This window comes from Rhinatrema bivittatum, chromosome 1 (assembly GCF_901001135.1).
Source record: "Rhinatrema bivittatum chromosome 1, aRhiBiv1.1, whole genome shotgun sequence".
NCBI lineage: Eukaryota > Metazoa > Chordata > Amphibia > Gymnophiona > Rhinatrematidae > Rhinatrema > Rhinatrema bivittatum.
In genome coordinates this window covers 174,274,406-174,289,638 of record NC_042615.1, presented here as the reverse complement: position 1 = coordinate 174,289,638, position 15,233 = coordinate 174,274,406, and the positions used below count along the sequence as shown (strand labels likewise).

Sequence of the window (15,233 nt, the reverse complement as noted above, 5' to 3'; positions counted from 1 at the left end):
GAAAAATGTGAACCCACTAGGATATTAAATTACATTTCACAGGAAATGCTGTACGGTGATAGCAATTGCCATACATCTTTGTTTAAAACCTGCAGTTTCTGTGTGAATTGTTGAGGCACGCCTATGGATTCTGACCAATGAGGGAGACTTGGGTTTGACTTAATTTCCAGGAGCATTGAGGACCTTGTTTTCAAGACAAATTGGAGAAATTAATTTAAAAAAAAAAAAAAAAAATCAGAGCTTCTATGTAATTTGGGCTGGTTGTAATTCTCACTATTACACTAGTTGAATTTGATTCTAAAAACTCAAAGCTTCTGACAGTATTTCACTTCTGAAGAAGGGACCTTGAAAGTCATTGAAGTGTGATATATTTTATGGGACCAATATAAAAACATATCTCCCCCCCCACACACACACACACACTAAGCTCCCAGCTTCCTCCAGGCCCATTATGGTTACTAGAATTCTGCACAGCAATATTTAATTGTTTTTTATTTTGTTGTTGTTGATGAGTCCTAAGGTAAATGATTGTGATTGCACATCTGGTCATATTCCAACAGCCAAGTGCCATTCACTTCGTTTCTGTTTCACGGTTCAGATCCAGATAATGGACGCTTTTATTCTGAAGCCAATTTTAAATTGGCTTCTAGAAAATAAGGGCATTTGCACTTTATTATTATTTATATTCCACCTTGCAGGCACTTCAAAGTAGATTATAGTCAGGTACTATGGGTATTCTCCTGTCCCCAGAGGACTCACGAGCTAAGTTTATACCTGAGGCAATGAAGGGTAAAGTAACTTGCCTAGGGATGCAAGCAGTAGCTGTGAGATTTGAATCCTGGCTTCCCTGGGTCCTAGCCCACTGCATGAACCACTAGGCTACAACTCTACTCCAACCTCTTGGCAATGAAGTCATCCTGCCATTTGTATTGGATTTAAAAGTATGCATTGAAAGCATGGGATCCCAAGGAGGAATGATCCTATGTTACTATGAATATGTCTAGAAACACAGAAGGTTGCACAAGAATAGCTAACACAGTATTTCAGTGCTCTATTTATTAGAGCTGCTGCTGCTATTAATTTAAAAGTTATAACTATTGCTGACGTGTGTATTGATATTCCAGTAGCTTTTTCATTTATTGTATGTTTTAGTCAGCCACACTGGGTTTTAAAACCAATTTGGAAAAGCGGACTTGTGTCCTAGAATAGAAACAAGAAGGTCTATAAAGAACCAAAAGTGCCCTCAGTCTGGTACGTGGGTTTGTTTGCAGATATACTTGGATCCAAACAAAAATTCCCCAATTAGGATCCTTTGGCCTTTGGCACACCCAGAAAATTTGGCGTAGGCAAAGCTCCAAACACAAAAGTTATTAAGAATCAACACGTAGGGAAACACACAAACGCGGTAGTCTCATAAGCCTAATTTCTGTCTTCGAAAAGTAGGCTAAAAAAGGATGTCTCTCTTATATATATATATATATATATATATATATATATATATATATATATATATATATATATATATATAATAGCTTGCAGCAGTAGCACCTCTCTGTCTTTATGCATATTTACACAAATAAAATATAACTGGAAAACCTGAATTGTTATGAGACTATTAAAGGATTTTATTTAGTTTCTGGAGGCTTGGCAGGCTTCTTTTTTTGTTGCTTTGGACTTCCAGTTTAATTGGAATTAGCCTCTATTGAGCCAGTGTTGCCATGAGCCATTATTTGGCATTGCTTGTTTTCCTTCCCCCACCCCCGCCCCCCATGCACACACATACACAAAACCAAGGACTACCCACTGCAGCTCTCTCCAGAAACTGGTACATGCGCCCCCTGCGTCTGGCCAGTAGATGCTGCCAGTATGTGGTGGCCGAGATAATCTTTCCCTCTCAGGGATTGCCGCATGTCATCTCTCCAGAATCCCTAGCATTGGCTGGCCTGAAGAGTAGAAGCTGGGCATGAGAATTGTAAGGATTCTTTTGACCTCAACCAAGCAGACTTTTCTCAGTCTGCAAATTTAAGATCCTAATGTATGAGCTGGGGCAGGGACATGGGGAGTGGTTAAAATGCAAGTGATTTGATCAAAATTGTGAAACTGGATCACAAGGTTTTTTGTTTTTTTAAATGTTTCCAAGAAAAAAAAGAACAAGTCTTTCAGCCTGAGAAATTTCAAAACAGGATGAGAAAAGCCTGGAGCTTAAAATTATTATTTGTATAGAGCTACAAGGTGTACACGGTGCTTTCGCATAACGTAGTAACATAATAATGATGGCAGAAAAGATCCAGCTTATTTTGGTAGTTTTTGCCGCTCCATGAAGGATACCCCCATGTTTCTCTGAAGGGTAGGAACTGCTGCTCCGTGCAGTTACCCCCAAGCTTTATCATAAGGATAGTAATATTTACAATCATTCAAAATCAAGCAACTGTCAAACTAATAAATTACTGCTAACAATATTTTTACTGGGTGAGAAGCCTTCTTGATAATTCAGATAATGCTGCTTGATGTTCTTTGCCTTGGGACTTGGCAGTAGAAGCCATCCTGTGCTTTTCCCTTATGTCTTCTTGATAATTCAGACAATGCTGTTTGACGTTCTATGCTTTGGGATTTGGCTGTAGAAGCCATCCTGTGCTTTTCCCCTTATGTCTGAGAGCCAGTACCCTAGACTGTAAAAATCAGGGCTCATGTTGGTTGTTGTCTGTATCCAGTTCCCCTTTCCACCACCCCACCCCCACCATCAAAACGGGGATGTTGCAGTTGCGTCAAAAGCATCAAGACTTGATTGAGGGTAGTAATCAACCCCATGCCTTCTGTTAAGGATAATAACTGTCACTCTGTGCAGGTTACCTTCTTCTTCATTTCTACCCTCTAGCCTTTAGGGATCCAAAGTGTTTATCTCATACCCCTTTAAATTTGTTGACTGTTTTCTTCTTCACCAACTACTCCGGAAGTGCATTTCAAGCATCCACCACTCTCTCCATAAAGAAATATTTCCTGATATTGGTTCTGAACAGTTCCCCCTGGAGTTTCATTTTGTGACCCCCATTTCTACTGTTTCCTTTCCACTGGAAAAGGTTTGGAGTTTATGCATTATTAAAACCTTTCAAGTATCTGAAGATCTGTATCATATCAACCCTGTACCTCCTTTCTTCCAGGGTATAAATATTTAGATCTCTCAGCCTCTCCTATTATGTCTTCTGATACAGAAACTATACTATTTTGATCGCCCTTTTCTGGACCGTCTCCAATCTGTCCTATCCTTTTTGAGATACGGTCTCCAGAACTGAACACACTACTCCAGGTGAGGCCTCCCCAAGGCCCTGTACAAGGGCAATTTCATCTCCTTTTTCCTGCTGGATATTGTGCTCTCTGTGCAGCCTAGCATTTTTCTGGCTTTAGCTATCACCTTGTCACATTGCTTTGCTGTCTTCAGATTGCCATATACTATTACCCCTAAAATCTCTTTCTTGGCCCATGCATATCAGTGTTTCATTCCCCATCATAACAGTTCTTTTAGATTACCACACCCCAGATGCATGACTCTTCACTTCTTGGCATTGAATCCCAGCTGCCAAATCATCAAACATTCTTCAAGCTTTCTTAAATCCAGTTTACATTCTCTTTACTCTTTTAGGCATGTTCACTCTGCTGCAGATCTTAGTATCATCTGCAAATAGACAAACTTTACCTTCTATCTCTTACGCAATGTCACTCACAAAGGTATTGAACAGAACCGGTCCCAAAACTGATCCCCGTGGCACTCCATTTAACAAGGTTCTCTCTTCAGAGTAGATTCTGTTTACTATTACAAGTTGTCTGCTATTAGTCAACCAGTTTGTAATCCAAGCCACTACCTTGGCACTCATTCCCATGCTTCTCATTTTATTCACAAGACTCCTATGCAGGACTGTATCAAAAGATTTGCTGAAATCCAAACAGATAACATCAGCCACTCTTCCTTGATCCAATTGTCAAGTCACCCAATCAAAAAAATCAATCAGATTTGTCTGACAGGACATTCCTAGGGTGCATCCATGCTGCCTCAGATCCAGCAAGCTACTTGATTGTAGTTAGTTCACTGTCCTTTCCTTCAGCAGAGTCTCCAATAATTTCCCCCATCAGCAAGGGGAGGTTAACCGGCCTATAGATTCCAGCCTCCTCTCTGCTGCTACCCTTTTGAAGTGGGACCACATTCATACCTCTCCAATCTTGTGGCACCGCTCCCATTTCCAAGGATCTATCGAACAGGTCTTTCAGCGGACCCGCCAGCACATCTTTGAGCTCCCTTAGTATCCCGGGATGTGCCTCATCCGGCCCCATGTCCTTGTTCACTTTCATAAATAAAGAGCTTCTCCTTTTGGTTATGAAAAAAAAACTAAACAAGTAGAATTAGAGATGAGAATAATTGAGGATGTGGCAACTTGAATTGAGTAGCGCTGCCGAGAATGAGGCTTTTTTAGAGTTTATATAAGCAAAAAGACAGTGGGGTCGGCAGTAGGGGTGTGCATTCGTATTGACCGCATATGTAAAACGCTACTTATATTTTTTTTTTAACTTAAAAAAGTGATGAGACATAAACGATCGGATTTCCCACATATCCAACATAGCTATGTTGGATATGTTGGAAATCGCGATTGTTGATCCAAAATAAAAATTTAAACCCCTCACCTTCCTTAATCCCCCCCCAAAGACTTACCACAACTCCCTGGTGATCCAGCGAGGAGTGAGGACGCCATTTCTGCAATCCTTTGCGAGGAGCACGTGACGTCGGCGCCACGTCGAGTGACGCGGCGTCACGTGATTCCCCGCAGGGTTGCGCCGGAACGCTCGTTCGGCCCAAAAGGAACTTTTGGCCAGCTTGGGGGGATCAGGAGGCCCCCCCAAGCTGGCCAAAAGTTCCTTTTGGGCCGAACGAGCGTTCCGGCGCGACCCTGCGGGGAATCACGTGACGCCGCGTCACTCGACGTGGCGCCGACGTCACGTGCTCCTCGCAAAGGATTGCAGAAATGGCGTCCTCACTCCTCGCTGGATCACCAGGGAGTTGTGGTAAGTCTGGGGGGGGGGGGGGGGGGGGATTAAGGAGGGTGAGGGGTTTAAATTTTTATTTGCACATATGGACATATACTCAACTCATTGAATTCTGTTTATGTCCATATTGACTGCAAATGGGACCCCCTTTGGACATATGGACATAAACGTTTGCTCTGCACATCCCTAGTCGGCAGGTATGATTACACTTCATTTAAAGGAAGTCTGAGTAATGCTGTAGTTGGAGACCCAAACTGACATCTAGAGTGATTAATATTTAAAGCTTGTTTAGCACAGTTCTCTGCAGTTCTAAACAAATCTACTACAGACCAGAGAAGAAAAGATAAGATGTAAAATCTCAATGGTGAGCCTTTGTTGAGGGCAGAGCCCACTTAATTTAATTGGGCAAGCTGCCAGGTACCCTCCTCCTGTATAATGATTTTAAATGCGCAAACTGGGAAGTGCCTACAAGGACAAAAAAAAAATCATCTGTCTAAAAGAAAAGAAATGAAGTAAGTCCCAAGAATTTGAACAATTTTGTATTTATCATAAGACATGATAATTTAAATCTCTTCCACTGACATTTATCATAAGACATGAGAATTTAAATTCTCTTCCACTGTTGGGCAGTTTATACTGCCCAGTGCCCAACAGTGGAAGAGAATTCACATTAACAATTGCAGCTTTTATGATTAAAGTTTACTTTAAAAAATAACACTATAGTTTATTTATTATTTATGCATTTATATATGTATTTATGTGATTATACAGTCATATTCTGCAACTTTCTAATGGAACCCACAATTGGGCATTTAACAAATATGTACTGTTCACTGAAATACCCTAAGCAAAATATGACATGTATCATTTGTTATCAAATGCAGCCCAGTACATTTGTTTTATTTAACTGTTATGTTTAACTCAATTTTCTTTTGCTAAATGAATAGATCATAAATAAATAGCATTTGTCAAGAAACGTTGGTTTCCAATTTACTGGGTTCAGTCTGGTGCTGTAAGAACAGATCAAAGAGTGTCTTCAATCTGCAACTAATTGTGGATTGATAATAGTACACGCTATGCTATTTTGTTAGCATGTATAAAAGATCATTCTGCTGTATTATTAATTTTGCAGCTAAGTGGATGCATATTTACAGTGCAGCTGGCAATTTTTGCCTTCCAATTCAGCATATGAAGTTCCATTGCTTTGAATTTATGACTTCATCTTTTAATTTGCTCGCTAACATTGCTACTATGTAAATAAAAGGACATTTTTTAGAATTTGAATTTTGGGGTATAAAAAATTCAATTTATTGTTGAAATTTCTGCAGAAGTTGTGATCTATAGTGTATCCATTTTTGAATGATTGAAACAACAGATGAGGGAAATGATTGTGACTTATTTTGCTTCTCTTTCAAAGCAGTAAAACGTGGTCAGAATATTGTCTCCCTCCCTCCCTCTCCTATTGCAGATAAAACTATACATGCTGTGAACAGCAAATGTAGTTCACCCAAAAGAAAAAAGGGGCGGGACAGGTTAGTGGAGTGAAAGCATGCACTTGGATTTCATTTTGAAATCTTTGCATGCACCTTCTGGTAGGGTTGACCTCAGGAGGGAGTGGGGACAAGGGTATATCAACTGTAGTGGAGCCCTGGATCCCCCTCCAAACTAACAGGACATTAGTGTTGGTCATAGTGCTTTATGATGGTGCGGCTCCCCCAAAGTGCAGGGCCCAGGGTGGTTGTCCCATTTGCTCCCACTAAGGATGACCTTGCTTTTTGCATATAGTTTTGGCTCAACGTCGTGTGTGCTGGTTCCATTTTCAAAGGGAAATAAATGCCCCAAGGATTTCCGTTTTGAAAATGAGCTTGCAGTCTCACAGGTTCAACAAGCCCCACAGGAAATTTCCAAAATTGCTCTCATAGTCTTTTGAGTTATAGGCCAGTGACTCTGATGGAGTATTACACAGTTTGTGGCTGGGGGGGGGGGGGGGGGGCGGAGGAGTTTCGGTTTTATATAGATATGACCTGTTTTATATTTTCTTGTAAGTTAAGACATCTTTGGTGATTTTGGCTAAAGTTAAAATAATAGTTTTGATGAGGTTTCTAGATTACGTTAAGTGCTCCTTGGTAAGTGTGATACAGGAGAGGCCAAAGAGTTCTAAGAAATGTGCACTGGAAAGAGATTGTCCAGCTCATTCCCTTGACTATGCAACAGAACGCCAACCCAAAGATCACAACTACACATGTACTTGTAGAGGAAGCTCTGTCGTATTATGCAGGTAAAATAGAAAGCTACTAAAAAGGATTCACTGTCATTTTTTTTGTTTCTATTTCTGATTGTTAACCTTTAGTTCTTACCTGGGTAGGTGTTGTGTGTGATGTGATGGAAGAGTTTTAGTGATATATTTGTATATTAGCTCTTGTTATTGAAGCATGGCTGTATCTAGTAGAGCTAGCGACTGCCTTAAGTAGTTCATAGAATCAGTTCTGCTTGACAATGTGGTAGTGCAGTTTGCCACACCTGCATATATCCTGGGGTTCTATCCTCTCATAAGATGTATGCTGTTTTTGAACACAATAGTGTATATGTGTCAATGGGTTTTCATACATTTAGAAAATGTGTGGAGGTATGTTTGAATGAATTTGCATGTAAGAGAGAGAGAGAGAGAGAGAGTGTAAAGATATGGATGCAAGTAAGTTAAAATTAGACTTAAAGACAAGATATCTGGCATGCATGTTATATAAGCTAATTTAGGCATCAGAAAAACGTGAGCAGCATGATCTCCCATAGAAAGGCAACACTGGCCCTTTGAAAGTGCCTCCTGCATGGCAGACTCTAGCAGTGTTTTAAAACAGGGGAGGGCTGGTTAAAATACTTTTAGGGCTGTTTTAGACATTCTCTTCTTTTGGGCCAGCAGTCTTCTCCTGTTCCTTTGGGCTACCAGCTCCACTGGACCCTGGCCTTTTCCTGGCTGAGGCAACCTAGGCTGCGGTACTTTCAACATTTGCAAGGACCTGACACTTTCCCCTCCCCTCGCGTGAGCCTAACCATTGCAGCAAGATTCATTTCTTGGGGGACACAGCCCAGAGCTTTCTGTAGTGCCTGGTACACATATTCCCTGAGTCTGGCTATCAGTTAAAACCACTGTTGGGTGTTGATTGAGACTCCCCCGCTTCAGGGCTGTAAAAGTTTGGAATGTTTTCTGATGGAATAAATGCAGGCGGTTTGTTAAAGATTTTATATTTTTATACAAACATAATACATTTTAAATGTGTCAAAACTGCTGCCTTAGGGAGGAATGGGAGCAGGAAGGCTGTAACAGTGTTTTGCATCAGCTTCAAGTTTGGGGGTAATATACAGTAAGCCGGTGAGTGGGCAAGTCATTCAGCAATAGTTAGCCAGATAACTTGTCCTATATATTCAGTGGCATCAACATCCCACTGAATATCCCTGATTAAAGTTATCTGGCTAATTTTAGCTGGTTAACTTTAAGCCTAACTGGATATCCTTTGAATATCACCGGTTAGGTCTGAAGGTATTCGACCATGTATGTCCGGATAACTAAAATCTTAGCCGGCTGCAGTTCTTTTTTATTTTAAAGAAGTTCATGGATCTAGTGGCCATAACACTGTCCCTTCCCTCACCCATTCGCAGCCACCCCTTTACTCCAAATCACTCAAACTCATATTTCAAAAATAAATTGTAAAAGCCGGGCGCTCCCTCCTTCCCAACCCTAACGCTCCCACCCTTCTGGTACACTAAAAATGAAAGATCTTCAGCAAGCATTACAGTAGCAGTTATGCACGTATGCTTCCAGAGTAGTTCACCTAGCAATGATAGAAATGTCAGGTCCTGGGTCTTGGTGGGCTGATGCCACAGACAAGGCGGAATATCTTTCATTTTTGGGGTGGGTGGGTGGGGGGAGAGAGTCACGGGGAGGGCAAAGTTTGACAGAACTGGGGAGTGTGTGAGAGGAAGAACAAGGCCGGTAGCTGGCCTTTAAGATTTACTTTTTAAATATGAGTTTGAGGGATTTGGGGGAGAAGCTAGTGAATTTAGAGCTTGAGTGGGGGAGGGGACAGTGATAGGGCCAGTAGAACTGCAGCTCCACTTAATTGGCTATATTCTTTTTAATATAGCAGGTTAAGTCTTTAGTTATCCGATCACACAGGGCTGGATAAGTTTAGATCTTCTCTGAGACAGGCTTAAGTTTTCCAGTTAATTTAGTCGGAATCAAACAAAAATCAACTGAGTTAGCTGGATAACAGACCTGTCGACTACAGGCAACTCTGTAAGTGGAGAACATTAATATATCATCTGTTGTGGATTTTCCTGTTGTGTTTATGATTTGTTGTTGTTGTTGTTGTTGAATATTTCATGAATATCTTCTTTTAATAAGACATGCTGTTTTGAAAACGCCAAGTATTTTTCAGTGGGGGGGGGGTTTCAGCGTGTCACTGATGGTGACTTTGGCCCAGATCAGGGCTTGGGAATACAAAAAGAGGTTTGCAGCAAGCAGTGAGGATGGGGGGGGGGGGATCAAGGCAGAGAGAGAAGTAGGGTAGAAGGGGTAGAGAGAGGACTGTTCCTGGATGAGGTGTGGCGTGAAGAATAAGACAGAGGGGCAACATGAGTTGAGGGGGGGGGGTGTTGCAATCCATCTATATGGGCCTCATTCACCTCCTCAAAACACATTTGGGGGGAAGGAAGTGATGGGAGTACATAGGAAGGGCATTTCAGCTCTGTTAAGGTCGTCCTGGAGGAATTTTTTAAATACTGTTTCTTTTCCTTGGCCTTCCAGAGTTTAAAAAAGGGAGGGTCATGCTTTTAGCTAGTAGACCACCATGATGTATCATTTTTCTTTCTGAATATCTGTGTATCTATTTCTGAAATTTTGTTTTTAAAGATATAATCTTGCTAAAACACTGTCAATGACAGCAGATTTCACTACAGCCTAGTGAAGCAATAATACCATTAACCTTTGACTTCTTAATGCAGAATGCACTGTTGTTTACTCAGCCAGACTACTCGGTGTCATTTTAGACTGAACCTTGTTTTCCCTGAAAGTTACAAGTCAAGTCATATTGCTTCCTCATTCTTAAAGACACCCAATTTATTGAACCTTTATTAACAATAGAATCTCAGTATGAAATGATTCCTCTCTGCCTGGAAAATATTGGCAGAGGTTCCTCTTGCTGTGAGAACATTAGATTTTATCTCCTTCAAAGTAAGACATTTTACACTTGAACAACTGTTAATTTGGAAGAACTTTAGCTAACTGAGATGGTGGTGAAAGCTTAAGAGTTGCAAAGCAAAAATGCAAGTGGTTTTGAAGAAAAAAGAGATGAATAGGCCTGAGAGTCTACTCAGACTCTAGGGGCAGGTGCTGAATCATGGACTGATGCTAATAATCATATTTAGAGTCAAGAAGGGTTTGTTTTGACTTCCTCTTAACTGCTGTAGATGACTGCATAGAAATAGTCATAACGCAGTTAAGAGGCAAAGCATTTGATTTTTTTTTCATTCCAGCTGACGTGTAGCTATATGTAAGAAACTGTAGGTTTGTTTACCAAAAGAAGTGTACCAAAATCCTGAGGAGGTCAATAGAGATTGGGATTTGGACTCCCTCATGTGGGAGAAGTAAATAGAGTGTACATGACCTTTTATAAACCTTTGAACCATTGTAAAGTGTGGAATCTTAGTTCCATTTTTCTTGAGTTGACCTGTTTGGGGCAGTCCCACTCCCACATGACTATTTTCATGAGATTCTAGGGGTTTGCTTTACAGCGATTTGGATAAAGAAGTGGAAATATAATGCCTCTGCCCTACTTTTTTGGTCCAGGGTTTTGGAGAACATTTCATTACTGGAGAAGGAAGTATTTCCGCCCTATCTTTCTCTCATTCTGATACCGTTGTTGAGTATGACTTTTCTGTCTGTGTCATTATTGACCGAGAACTCTAGGGCCCAAGGACTCAGATTTTTGTTTATTCTGAGGAAGTGGTATCTTTCACCTAGAAAGGATCTAGGAAGAAATTGTCATCATTGAGAAACTGATTCACATCCATTGCATAGAAAAGGAGTTAAGAATGTATCATTCAAGGGTATTTTTTCTACTGACTCAAATATACTATAAATGGGAGGAGAGTGCCAAATTGATACTGCCAGGAGGAGATCTATGAGAATAGGGAAGAGTGCAGGAGAGATATGGGAACTGGGCTTTGCATCTGTTAAGTAACTGGGACTACCAATCTAACCATTACACAATGGGAAGACTCTGCTATAAATTTGGGAAAACTGGGAGAAGGTTTACACTTTCTTAAATCTGACTCATTAGAAAGGTAAAGAGCAAAATCATTAAATAATTGGCAATTACAATTTCTGAAGACTTTTCTGGAAGGGTAATGTCACAAATTTATTAATTTCAACCTGTAAAACAAATGGATTTAACATCGAAGAGCTGTAAAGAACTTTTTATTCTTCTTGTCAACTATCAGTAAAGTTAAGTTGGAAACCATTTTGCTTCCAGCATGATTATTGCTGCTTTGGACTGTTGAAGATTATCAGTGCTGTTTATAAGGGATTTAGGAAGCAGAATAATTGTTGAACAATGCAGAAGGGTTTTGAAGTTAAGCTTCCCTCCAGAAGGAGGTCAGGTGCTTCTGTTTGATTGAACTCCTTGGAGAGTTTTTTATGGAGCCCTTTAGAGGATTATGGCTCCTAAGGGTACTTAACCAATTTAAATCTTCTGGGGATGCTCTGGCTAACCATTGCATCCCACGCTGATTCTCAATCCCGGGGGAGACTCTTTTTATGAAGGGAAGCTCCAGCTTATGGCCCAGATGATGAGAGAAAGATCACCAGTATGTGTGTGTATACTGTTGTGGTGCTTCCCATGAGGTAAAAGGTTGTAATAAGCAGACAGTACTCGGTCTGGGTATTAAATTTAAAGTTTTCTGAATGGTAATAAATTAAAATCCATTACACGGAAGTGGAATTTACATCTAATTGATAGTACACTGGGGGTTTTTTTCTCTGTAGGTAAGTGTCCTTATTTCAGATCCCTGGGTAGAGTCCATGGTGATTTTAACTGCCTAAACTCTCCCCGCAGCTAATGGAAGTAGTGCCTGCTCTACTGACAAAATGCGACCATTAGACATCTTCTCCTTGGACACCCAGCCTATCCTGGTCCCTTGTGAGGAAATTCGGTTGGGATCTCCTTTGACTTGCTCTTCCTTCCTTTAGTTTAATTGTTCCTTTCATCCTTGATTGTTCTTTTTCCAGGGGACTTCTCTTAGGGAAAAATCAGTGGGATCAGGCACGCTCTGCGCTATGAATCCCAGCGGGGAAGGGGGATCCAAAAACCTCCTCACTTAACACAAAGCCCAAAAAATACTTTAAGGCTTAAACTGAATATCTCCTCTGCCTTCACTGTCTCTTGCAGCAGGATCCATCACTGGTACTCGCCTACTCAGGGTTTAGAGTAGGCTCACAGGTCTTTGGTCCCCTGGTGACAGCCCTTTTGTCCCCAAAGGGTATCAGGCTTACAACTCTATCTCTCTGTAAATTATAAAAGGACCCTCAGGCAGGGAGTGCACTGGGAGGTGTCTCTTCTGACATAAACTCCTTTGGGTAAAGCTAGGAGGCCCCACCATGTTTACTCCTTGACTGCTTCCTTAAACTGAATCCCCTGAATATTAGACTGGTAATACTGTTCAGATATCTAATCCGGAGCCTGCAGGTGGGAGGGACTGAGATGGATGAATGGATGGCTTCTTACTAAGTGTGTTCTAAGGACAGGGACAATGACATTTGGTAGCCAGACTTGGTAGGGGTGCCACATGCAAATAGGATCTGAACTTATATTGTGTGCCTTTGGGTCTTTTATTCAGGGTTTACAATAGTGGCTCCTTCTTGGTCTGAACTATGAATTACCCTTATGCTTGGAGTGGGGAGTACCAATGAGAAAGTATATTCACTAATATTATCTTCAGGTTCATAGCCTGAGTGGGGCAAGAGACAGGGTCCCAGTCACCTCGATGCCACAGTTCTTTGCCCTTTTCCAAATAATCTCTCATTTGTGGCACCACAGACCAGATAAAATCATCACACCAGAATAAAACCGTAATTAACCCTTTTAATAATATTAAGTAAACAGTAAATGCAACCAGAACATTAAATGAAAAAAGTACAGTAATGAAGTATAATACAAACGCAGTTTTAAATCAAGCAATGTAAAAATATGGATCTGGCTTGTTAACCAGGGTAACCAGCATATTCATATGGATAGTAAAAAAAAATATAAGGAACACTAATAGAGAAAGGTTGGGAAGGTAAAGCAGTGAAATACACAGCTTTTAAAAAAATTGCCTTTACCCTTGACTACTGAAAAAAGGGAAGGGGAATAGATCCACCCCAATGTTACCAGTTTGTAAATGGTTCACCCTATCCCAAAAACAAAATTTTGTGGGGAAAAAATAAGCAAGAACATGAAGAAGTCTTTCTTGATGATGGAGCTAGCTAGTTGACAAACCAAATAGACGAGCAATGCAGTGTGTGGAAGGTTCTCTCTCTCCTGGGGAGCTTCCCCAAATGGTTTGCTTGGTACTAAACAGAAAGCGGGCCTGGTTTTAGTCTCTTACAGAAAGACCAGGGTTCACCAGTTGTTCTTTCCTAGTACCTGCCAGCAAGGATTTATGCTTGACTTTGTCTGAAAGGCTGAAGCAGTTAAGATGAGATACTGAATTTGTGACAAAAGGCAAGGAAATAAACCTTCTCCCTCCTCTGCTAAGATACTCTCTGTGCAAAGTTTTGTTTACTTAACTCAGTCTCATCTAGCTGTGTGCTCCTGGGCCTGGATATCCCTGGAAAGGAAGTATTCCAGTCTCTCAGCTACTGGCTCCTCTGCCCCTTTTTGGGATCTTACATGTAGCTCAGCTATGAAGCAAGAACAGCTGTCAGTCTATCTATTTCCTCAGAACTCAGACTTCTGTCTCTCTCTCTTGATAACTAGCTCTTTAGGAGAAGAACTGATTGCAGGACTGCCAGATGCACTTTTCTCTTTCTGTCTCCTGCTTCCAACTCCTGGCCACCCCCACTTGCACACACAGACAAAGCCACCCAAATTATGCCTCTTCTACCTTAAATGGTCTCCCAGCATTCCTTTGGCTTCCTCCTCTGCTGGCTATGTAGGCTGTTCTTTGGGCAGGCTAAACAGAGCAGCCATTTTCCCAACTTGTTAACATTGTAAGTGCTGGATGCTGGATCTTACAGAACATTTGTCATTCACAGGAGAGCACACATGGATTTTGATGTATTTTTATATTTCTTCACCTTGGCTGTGGCAGCTTACAGTCACTACAGAGTTGAAAACCCCTTTTTGACAGGTCCAAAACATATCACTTTGATCCAGTTGCAGATCGGTTCACATTGTAGAGCTCCAATACATGATAAGGTCATTGGGGCAGGAACTTGGTTTATAGCAGCTTGTTACACATATGCAAAAATGCTAAACAGTTTTCATAAAACAAATAGCTGTAGTTCAAGATATAATTAATAAATATTATCTTCTTGGGAGGCACTGTTGCATTCAAGCAAGGACAGCCACTAACCTTCGTCCTCAGGAACAATGATTTATGACTGTAATACTGGATTTTGATGACTGTGTATGCAAAATGTAATCGCTATATTGAAGTTAGAATTCAAAATACAATGTTCTTATGTCAAAGGGAGCTCTATAGGTCAGCATTCTCATTGCAGTGGTGTCCTGCATATTCACAATATCTCCTTTAGCTGTAATCTTGATTTGATTAAGTTTGTATAGGTCAGAGGTTTTACTGTTTTGCCATGGTGGCTTGTTCTAGAGTAATTCATTTTAACACGACCTCATTCAGGTTTGAGCTGCAGTCTAACTCAAGAGATCTGTAAGCAAAATGACCATGTTAGACAAGTCTTAAAATAAAAGAAAACTTTGCACTCTAAGGGGCGGATTTTAAAAGCCCTGCTCGGGTAAATCCGCCCGGATTTACGCGAGCAGGGCCTTGCGCGCCGGTGCGCCTATGTTCCATAGGCCTACCGGCGCACGCAGAGCCCCGGGACTCGCATAAGTCCCGGGGTTTTTCGAGGGGGGCGTGTCGGGGGCGTGTGGGGGGGCGTGTCGGATCGGCGCGGCGTTTTGGGGGTGGGACGCGGCATTTTGGGGGCG

At 41.2% G+C, this 15,233-nt stretch overlaps 1 protein-coding gene across 5 annotated transcripts in view; it reads left to right on the top strand.

The window, feature by feature from the left end:
* PCDH7 (protocadherin 7) overlaps positions 1 to 15,233 on the top strand; it is a 1,075,646-nt gene that overhangs the window by 38,570 nt on the left and 1,021,843 nt on the right. The window lies entirely within an intron of this gene.